General features: G+C 48.5%; 1 pseudogene; it reads right to left on the bottom strand.

Annotated features, from left to right (window-relative positions):
• Positions 1 to 6,265: 6,265 nt before the first annotated feature.
• LOC115600096 lies at positions 6,266 to 7,128 on the bottom strand (annotated as a pseudogene).
• Positions 7,129 to 9,103: the final 1,975 nt, after the last annotated feature.

The following is a 9,103-nucleotide window of genomic DNA, read 5'->3' as shown; positions in this document are numbered from 1 at the left end:
GCACTGACAAGGGGTGGTGACAAGGTGGTGGTGAATAGGTGGTGGTTACAAGGTAGTGGCGACAACATGGTTCTGGAACGGTTGTGGAGGCAAATCATCCCAGACCCTTCCCAGGGAGCCAATGAGAGCAGTGTTGTGTTTGGGGTGATGAGGAACAATGTTCTTCACAGAGTTCTGGATCTCAAAGGCTTTTCCTCAGTGTCTAGGTCTCTTGCAGAGACACTCTGCAGCAATACCAAATGATTATATAAAACCAGTAAAAGAGAACTTTTCAGTATTTTTTATTTGATGTTCTTTGTAATCTTCCTCCACATTGAAACCTCTTCAATTTGCTGTGCAAGTCTTTAACACTAAAAACCCCAAAGGGTGACTCATGGCTGCTCAGTACTGTAATGGGCCCCAAGGTGCCAGAGGGACTGATTCTATAATCCTCAGGTACTGACAGGACACTGAAAAAAACCACTCTTAAGAAGTTAAAGCCAAAACAAAACTCCAAATTATCTTGAAGTATTGATTGGCCCCATTTGGTCTGATTATTGACAAAGCCTTCCCAGAGACTTGTTAGAGAAGGTCACTGGAGGCCATGATTGCAGGGAGGAAAAGATGCTGTAAAGTTGGCTCTGAAGCCACAGATATTTCTTTAATTATTTGTTAAAGTATTTATTTATTTATTTATTTTATGGATCAGTCAGGCCAAACTCTGAACCCCAGGCAATGGGAAATCGGATTCCATCCCTCACTTGCGGGTCAGGACATTTCCTGGGGGAAGTGGGGTGTGAAGATGAGCAATAAAAACTGTAGGAAAAATGAACAACACCTCCCTACTACCCCAAGAAGGGTCAAGGAGCAAACCAAATGCAGAGCCTCAACAGAAACTTCTGCCTGGTGGTGGTGATACAGGGACCATTTCTAAAGTCACCTTTCCAGACACAGATTGTGCAGACAAAGGCCATTCCCATTCCTCTCCAATTGTCCCCTTCTCCTGCTCTTTGTTTATTCAGATGCCTCTCCCTGAAGCCCAAAAAGGCCAAGCAAAACTGTTTAGAGACAAAGTTTTGAGCCTTTAAACAGCAAAGGTATTTATTTTCGGATCTGGGGAACTCCCAGCTCGCGCTGGACAAAGAGTTCCACCCCTGGAGGGAAAGGGTTAGGGTATTTATACAGTTACCGGGGAGGTTACATACATATTCATAAGTATGCAACATATAATATTCATGACAGGTGGAGTCTAGGTGGAGTCCAGGCGGAGCCTGGGCGGAGTCCTCTCCTGGGAGATGTCGGGGGGGTCTTTGGATGAAGTAAGAAATCTTTCTCAAAACTTGAACTCTTTATCTCTCTTGTTTTTGATGACTTCATCCTCTTGTAACAGAGCAAAATTGGACCCTTGCGATAATTTTTCACTTATCTGCTGGTTGTGGCATTTTTATCTTGTCTTTGTGCAGGTGTTCGCATTCCTTTGGTGCCTAGTTGGCCTTGGCAGTGTCTTGTTTTTAAAAGCAAGATCTGTACTTACAAGACAGAAGATGTTCACACTGCTTTAGTGGAAAGTTACAGGAATTAATCCTGCCAAGAGTTAACCCTGTCAGGGTCTTTCTCTGTTTCATCCCCTGGGTGCTGCTTTGAGCAGCAGGTTGTTCAAAGCTCGCCTGTCTTTCAGCAGCCTGATTGTCTCTTTAGCCACCTCTGTCATGATGATCACAGCTCTCTTTTCCCATCTGTCTCTCTAAACCATTTCTCCTCAGATTCTTCTTCACTTGCTCTGATTTTTCTTGGGTGGCACAAAGGAAAACTGCTGTGCCCATGTGCAGTCAGTTCTCAAAGGAGAGCAGGTGGGAGGTGGTGCAGTGGAGCTGTAACCTCCAGCTGCAGAGAGGAGAGGAGAAGTCTGATGTAAGGACCAGGGATGGAAGTCCCAGGTGGGACAGGAAAGGAATGGTGGGGCTGGGAAGGTGAGAATAAAGTTGTCCGCACAGTGTCAGATCTCAGGGAACTTCTGTCACCTCTTCTCTAAACTGAAAGCCATGAGATGATCTGTAAAAATATATTTTTAAACAGTGCTAGATGTTCCTCCTTAACTACAGTGTAAAAACCTCTCCAATTAGCTGTAAAAGTCTTGAAGATGTGAAGAATATCCCATGGTGAGCCATGGCCCATTAGTTCTCTCTGTATTTCAATGAGCCCCAGGGTGTGTTTGGTGCTGAGTCCATGATCCTCAGGTGCTGAGAGATGAATGAACAAAGTGCTCCAGAAGTCAGAATGGAACCTGAAAGTACCTTGAAGCATTGATTGGCCCCACTGAGGGCCATTGCTTTCAGAGCCTCCCCATGGCCTTGTTAGAGCAGATCACTGGAGGCCATGATTGCCGGGAGGCAAAGGCTCTGTAAAGGTGGCTCTGAAGCTAAGCCATTATTTTATTTATTAATGAAGCAGTGAGGCCAAACTCTGAACCGCAGGCAATGAGAAGGCAGAGCCCATCCCTAACTTGTGGGTCAGGACTCTTCCTGGGGAGAGTGGGGTGTGAAGATCAATAATGTCAGAAAATGTACAGCACCTCCCGTCTACCCCAAGATGGGATGAGGAGCAAACCAAGTTCAAAGCCTCAAGAAAGAGTCTTTCCTGGTGGTGGTGATACAGTGACCATTTCTAAAGTCACTTTTCCAGACCCAGACTTTCCAGACAAAGGGACAGGATAGAGAGGCCCATGCAAACTTCATGAGGTTTTAGAAGGACAAGCACAAGGTCCTGCACTTCGGTTGGGGACACCCCCAGCACAAACACAGGCTGGGCAGAGCATGGATTGAGAGCAGCACTGAGGAGGAGAACTTGGGTGTGTTTGTTGATGAGAAGCTCAGCACCAGCTGGTAAGGTGTGCTGGCAGCTCAGGAAGCCAAGCATGTCCTAAGCTACACAAAAAGCAGCATGGCCAGCAGGTCAGAGGAGGAGATTCTGCTCCACTCTGGTGAGACCCCACTGCAGTGCTGGGTCCAGTTCTGGAACCCCAAGCACAAAAAGGACCTGGAGCTGTTAGAACAAGTCCAGAGGAGGCCACAAAGATGGTCAGAAGGCTGATCATCAGGAGGTCTCTAGGCCAACCTCCTGGTCTCATCAGGGTTGGTTTGGGATAAGGGAAGGTTACTCAGGATTTATTAATTTGGGGCTTGAAAAGCTGCAGGGATGAAGATGTCAAAAGCTCTTTGGGAGACCTGCTTGAATGTCTTGATGAGGAGACAGCTTTTAAGTTTTTCCTCCATTACTTCAGCTGATGCCCATTGGTCCTCACCCTCCCATCATGAAGAACCAAGAAGGACGTGTCTCCATTTCTTTCTGATACCATATGCGTTATCATATAATCAGAGTTGGAATGGACCCATCAGGATGATCAAGTCTGCCTCTGTCCTTTGAAGGGTACTCCCGGGATCACACCATGAGCCTGAGAGCATCGTTAAAAATCATCTTTGACTCAGTCAGGATTGGTGCTGTGACCACTTCTCTGGGGGAGTGGTCATTGCTTGGAAGCAAGGAAGTTGTTCCATTGCTCAGCTGCCCTTTAGGGATAAACCTTTCCCTGATATCTAACCTAAACCTCCCTTAATTCAGCTTCCTATCATTTCCCCAGGTCCTGTCATTGGTCACAGGAGTGAAGAAATCAGAACCAGCACCATCTCTTCCCCTCGTGAGCATCCATAGACTGCAACGGGGTCTCCCCTCAGCCTCCTTTTCTCCCAAATGAACAATCCAAGTGACCTCAGGTGCTCCTCATAAGTCATCCCTTCCAGACCCTTCACCATCCTTGTTGCTCTCCTTTGGACACTCTCCAACACCTTGATGTCTTTTCTATACTGGGGTGCCCAAAACTTCACACAGTACTCACAGTGAGGCTGTACCAGTGCAGAGTAGAGCAGGACAGTCACCTCCCTGGGCTGGCTGGTGACACTGTGCTTGATGCACCCCAGGACACGGTTGTCCCTCCTGGCTGCCAGAACACACTGCTGGCACATGTCCAGTTTGCCATCAACCAGGACCCCCAGGTCCCTCTCTTCATCTCTGCTCTCCAGCCACTCGTTCCCCAGTCTGTATTTGCCACGAGGGTTGCCCCATCCCAGGTGCAGAATTCAACCCTTATGGTTGGTGATTCAGCACTTGCTGAACTTGTGGTTCAGCACTTGTCCTTCCTGTGCCTGCTGATTGCCCATCTCTCTAATTTGCCAAGGTCTCTCATCCACAAACTTGCTTCAGATTCCTTCCAGTCCTGCACCCAAGTCATTGATGAAGATGTTGAAGAGGATTGGGCCAAGGATGGAGCCCTGAAGTGTTGGGGAAACAGTTCAGAAATATGCAGATTGTGAGCAATCCTGACTTACTTCAGCTTAGGCTACATTGGGTTAATGGTTACTGAGGCCTAGTTAGAGGTTTTCTAAAAAGGAGCTAATGGGAAAGAGAGAACTTAATTGGCAACAGAAGAGGAAAATAATTATGTGAGAAGAGTGGTTCCGTGAGAATGGAATGTGTAATTGGAATACAAAGCCACCTGCATGATATGATTGTGTAAACAAGGCTTCTCTATATAAGTGAGTGCAAATTGTTAATAAACGATTTCATACGATCATATTGATGTGTACATGGAATCCTTAAGCCTCCGCAGACTTTTTTCCCACACTGAAGGACCCCACTAGTGACTGGTCACCAGCCTGATGTGACCCCCATTCACTGTCGCTCTTTGTGCTCCACCTGTGAGCCAGTTGCTCACCCATCACATAGCACAGTTGTCCAGCTGTATGATGGACATTTTATCCAGGAGGATGCTATGAGAGACAGTACCAAAAGCCTTCCTGATGTCCAGAAATATTACATCCACGTGCTTCCCTTGATCAGCTAGGTGGGTTACCCTGTCATAAAAGATTTGACCCAGTCAGATCCCCAAGTCCTTTACTGTTGGGCTGCTCTCAATCCATTCATCTCCCAGTATTTACTGACAGTTGGGATTTCCTCCTCCCAGGTGCAGGACCTTGCAATTGGCCTTGATGAAGTACATGAGGTTTGCAGAGACCTACTACTGAAATCTGTCCAGGTCCCTCTGGTTGTCATCCCTACCCTCAAGTGAATCAACTGTGCCCCTGAGCTTGGTGTCATCTGCAAACTTGCTGAGGAATCACTTGATCCCACAGTCTCTGTCACTGATGAAGATGTCAATTAGTACTGAGGACATCCACTCCTATTTAGAAGGCATCTTTACAATCATAAGGGACATCCTTTATTAATGGCATCCCCCTGGACACTGAGCCACTGATCATAACTGTCTGCATGAAATCATCAGACCATTTCCTTTCTCATCCAACTGTCCATCCATCAAACACATCTCTCTCTAATTCAGCAAAGAGAATGTTGTAGGGTATCATATCAAGTCTTGGTAGATTATGTCTGCAGCTCTTCCCTTCTCCACTGCTGCAATTACTCCATGGCAGAAGGCCAGGAGGTTGGTGAGGCTCAGTTTTCCCTTTGTGAAGCTATTTTGGCTGCCTCAGATCACCTCCCTCTCCCCCATAAATTTTGATATGGCTTCCAGGAGGATCTGTTCCATGATCTAACATCTCTTTGACACAGACATGGACTTCTGACCTAGCCATCCTGAACTTTGTCGTGTGACAAAGATATCAGGAAGAGGTGATTTTAATATAGAAGTTGTGACTTAATAGGATCTGATGTCAAGGATTGCTCTGTTACTATGTGGAAAGGATATGTAGGGGTTTTAATTGGAGTAGCTGACACAGGGATATGAGGCAATGATTTGTAGAGGGACAGTGGAAATGGAGCAAAGACAGGGTTGGACTGATCAGGGATCAGGGAAAAGAATGAGGAAAGGCCTCTCCTTGAGTCATGAGTGAACCCCCTTGCTTTCTAAACTCCTTCTCAGAAGACTCCAGGTGTTGCTGATTCCAACCCTAACATCAGAGGAATCTCAGTAAAAGAACATCAGGTAAAGAAGTCACTGCTGGATCCTTTATTTCTTTCATTGCACAGAGAGCAAAGATCTTATTAAAACAAAACCTTTCCAGCAGCCTCTTTGACACCACAAAGGAAGATAAAGAACTGAAAATGATACAAACAATGAGATTCCTTTTTGCACACCATTATCACATGTAAAAAAGAGCCAAAAGTCTCCATCATCAGAAGTCCCTGAAGGCAGGCTGAGTCTGTGATGAGACACATTATGAATGATATGAGATAGATTGTAAATGATATGCATAAGAAAATGGGATTTTATTACTTATGAAAACAATCGGGTCACCAGTTTCCACACAGTACCCTTGAGCTCCTGGTTCCTCATGCTGTAGATGAGGGGGTTCACTGCTGGAGGAACCACCGAGTACAGAAATGACACCACCAGGTCCAGGGATGGAGAGGAGATGGAGGGGGGCTTCAGGTAGGAAAACATAACCGTGGTGATAAACATGGAGAGCACGGCCAGGTGAGGGAGGCATGTGGAAAAAGCTTTGTGCCGTCCTTGCTCAGAGGGGATCCTCAGCAAAGCTCTGAAGATCTCCACATAGGACAACACTATAAAAATAAAACAGCCAAATCCTAAACAGCAACCAAAAATAACAACCCAGATTTCCCTGAGGTAGGTGTGTGAGCAGGAGAGTTGAGGATCTGGAGAATTTCACAGAAGAACTGGTCCAAGGCATTGCCCTGGCAGAGGGGCAGGGAAAATGTATTGGCTGTGTGCAGCAGAGCAGTGAGAAATCCAGGGCCCCAGGCAGTTGCTGCCATGTGGACACAAGCTCTGCTGCCCAGAAGGGTCCTGTAGTGCAGGGTTTTGCAGATGGCCATGTAGCGGTCGTAGGACATGACGGTGAGAAGATAAAACTCCCCTATAATAAAAAAGACGAAAAAAAAGATCTGAGCAGCAAATCCCTTGTAGGAGATGTCCATGTTGTCCCAGAGGGATTTGGCCATGGCTTTGGGCAGAGTGGTAGAGATGGATCCCAGGTCAAGGAGGGAGAGGTTGAGGAGGAAGAAGTACATGGGGGTGTGGAGGTGGTGATCACAGGCGATGGTGGTGATGATGAGGCCGTTGCCCAGGATGGCAGCCAGGCAGATGTCCAGGAAGAGCCAGAAGTGCAAGAGCTGTAGTTCCCGCCTGTCTGCAAATGCAAGGAGCTGATAGAGCTGCTGTTGGGCATCTGATGCCTCTGGGCATAGTGCACTGTCAGAGAAAGAAAATCTTAAATAAGTAATGTCAGAATTTTCTTGGCAGATCTATTTAGTTGCTCACAGAAATCCCCAAAGCATCTTGCTCCATAGAGGAAGAATTTTGGCAAGTCCCATTCATGAGCTGTGGTTGGTGCTGGCTGATGGGGTCATATGGAGAAAGGGCTGCACTCTTGGCTATGCAGGGTTCAGTCCTGCCCAAAAGAAATTGGTAAAAAGGAACACGGGGGGAATTCAGTTTAAATCCACTCTAGACATCCACGAATATCTTAGAATTTTTACCCCCAATGTACCAGCCTGCAGATCATACCTGAAGGGAAAGATTTTATTTTTTCTCTTCTACTTACCCAAAAAATAATGATGAGTATTTTAAAGGCAGATATGCCTGAGATATCTGCTGGCCTTTAAGGGAAATCTGGAGGAAAAGGGTCAGTTTGGTAAAGCAGTAGAGACATGTAGTCTCTCCAACTATTCTGCTCTCATCTCTTTCCTTCTGGAGTGCAGACTGCAGCTCAATAGGAACACCCAAGAAAGAGATGCTGTTAGTGGTAAAGTTTGTCACATGAAAGCAGTGCTAAACAACAGGGGTCGCCTGCATCTGCATTCCCAGTACAAAGGACCCAGGGTGGAAAAAGGCTGTTTCAGGGAGGTTTGGGTTTTTATTTCAGCTCTCCCCATCTCTCCTGTGGGATGTTCTTGGATGTCTCGAGCCCTCAGCATTTCTGCTGCACTCGGGGAGAACAGAGCAAGGCAAGAGGATTGCCTGTGGCTGCATGCAGAGAAGGGGGAGCTGGTCTGATGAAGGGAGGGTCAACTCCTCCCCAGCCTCACAGAGGGCATTTCCCAGAGCTCCAAAGGGCAGAGGGAAGATGGACACCTCCTTGCCATGGGCACATCTGCTGCCTGGAGCTGCCCCAGCCACGACCTAGTTCTTTGGCCCCGTCTCCCTTCCTGCCCCTGCTCACAGAGCCCAGCCCCTGGGTGCCCAGCTCTGCCCTGCAGCCATCGGGGGGGGGGGGGGGGGGGCAGGGGCTAAAGAACAGGGCACATAACACCTAAAAACAATGGAAAGGTGAGCCTGAGCTGAACTGCTGGGGGGGGGGGGGGGTGGAGGCACGTTCCGAGGTTCCCATTCCTCCTCCAGGTGATGCTAGAGGAGTCTCAGGCCCTGCTCTCCTCTGCATATCTGAGTTTCCATCCCCCTAAGCTGAGCCAGAGACAAGTGGAAGCAGAGCCTGAGGAGAGCCCAGACTGGAGCACGAAAGCCCTGTCCTGAAGGGACTCCTGAAAAGTCCCCTCAGAAATATTCTGGGCATCAGCTGGAGATGTGAGCTGCCCTGAGTCATTCATCCCGCTCTCACCAGCACCAGGACCCTGCCCCGTGCTCCCTGTCTCCTGCCAGCCACAGCTTCTGCCAGCACCAGGGAACTCCCCGGGCAGGCTGAGAGCTGCCCCTGGCAAGCAGGCAGCAGTGTCCCTGCCCCAGCACACAGCCCCTGGGCTGCAGGACCCTGCTCTGAAGGACAGCCCTGGGCACCCCTGCCTGCACACACCCCCTCACTCCTCTTCACAATTCCCCTTACACCTCGAGCCCCTTCCCCCCTATACAGCTCCCATCAGCTCTGGCTCTGCAGCTTTAGGAGATGCCTCCAGGAACTGCACCAGCTGCACTGCCCTGCACCAGACACTCACCATGTCAGAAGCTGGGAAGGTTCTCCTCCACTGAGCTGGCACTCATCCCCTCCATCTTCCCCCCCTTGAAGCTCTCTCTGCCTTCCTCATCTCCCCCAGATACCCTGGCAGGGCCCTCAGCCCTGCTGCGCTCTGCAGAGGACCTGTTCCAGCCAAGAGCTGTCTCTCTGCAGCACTGCCCACTTGCCAGCAGCTCCCTCCA

The sequence above is a fragment of the Calypte anna genome, chromosome W, assembly GCF_003957555.1.
Source record: "Calypte anna isolate BGI_N300 chromosome W, bCalAnn1_v1.p, whole genome shotgun sequence".
Lineage (NCBI taxonomy): Eukaryota > Metazoa > Chordata > Aves > Apodiformes > Trochilidae > Calypte > Calypte anna.
The sequence above is the reverse complement of the archived record's forward strand: the minus strand, read 5'-3'. Positions and strand labels throughout refer to the sequence as shown.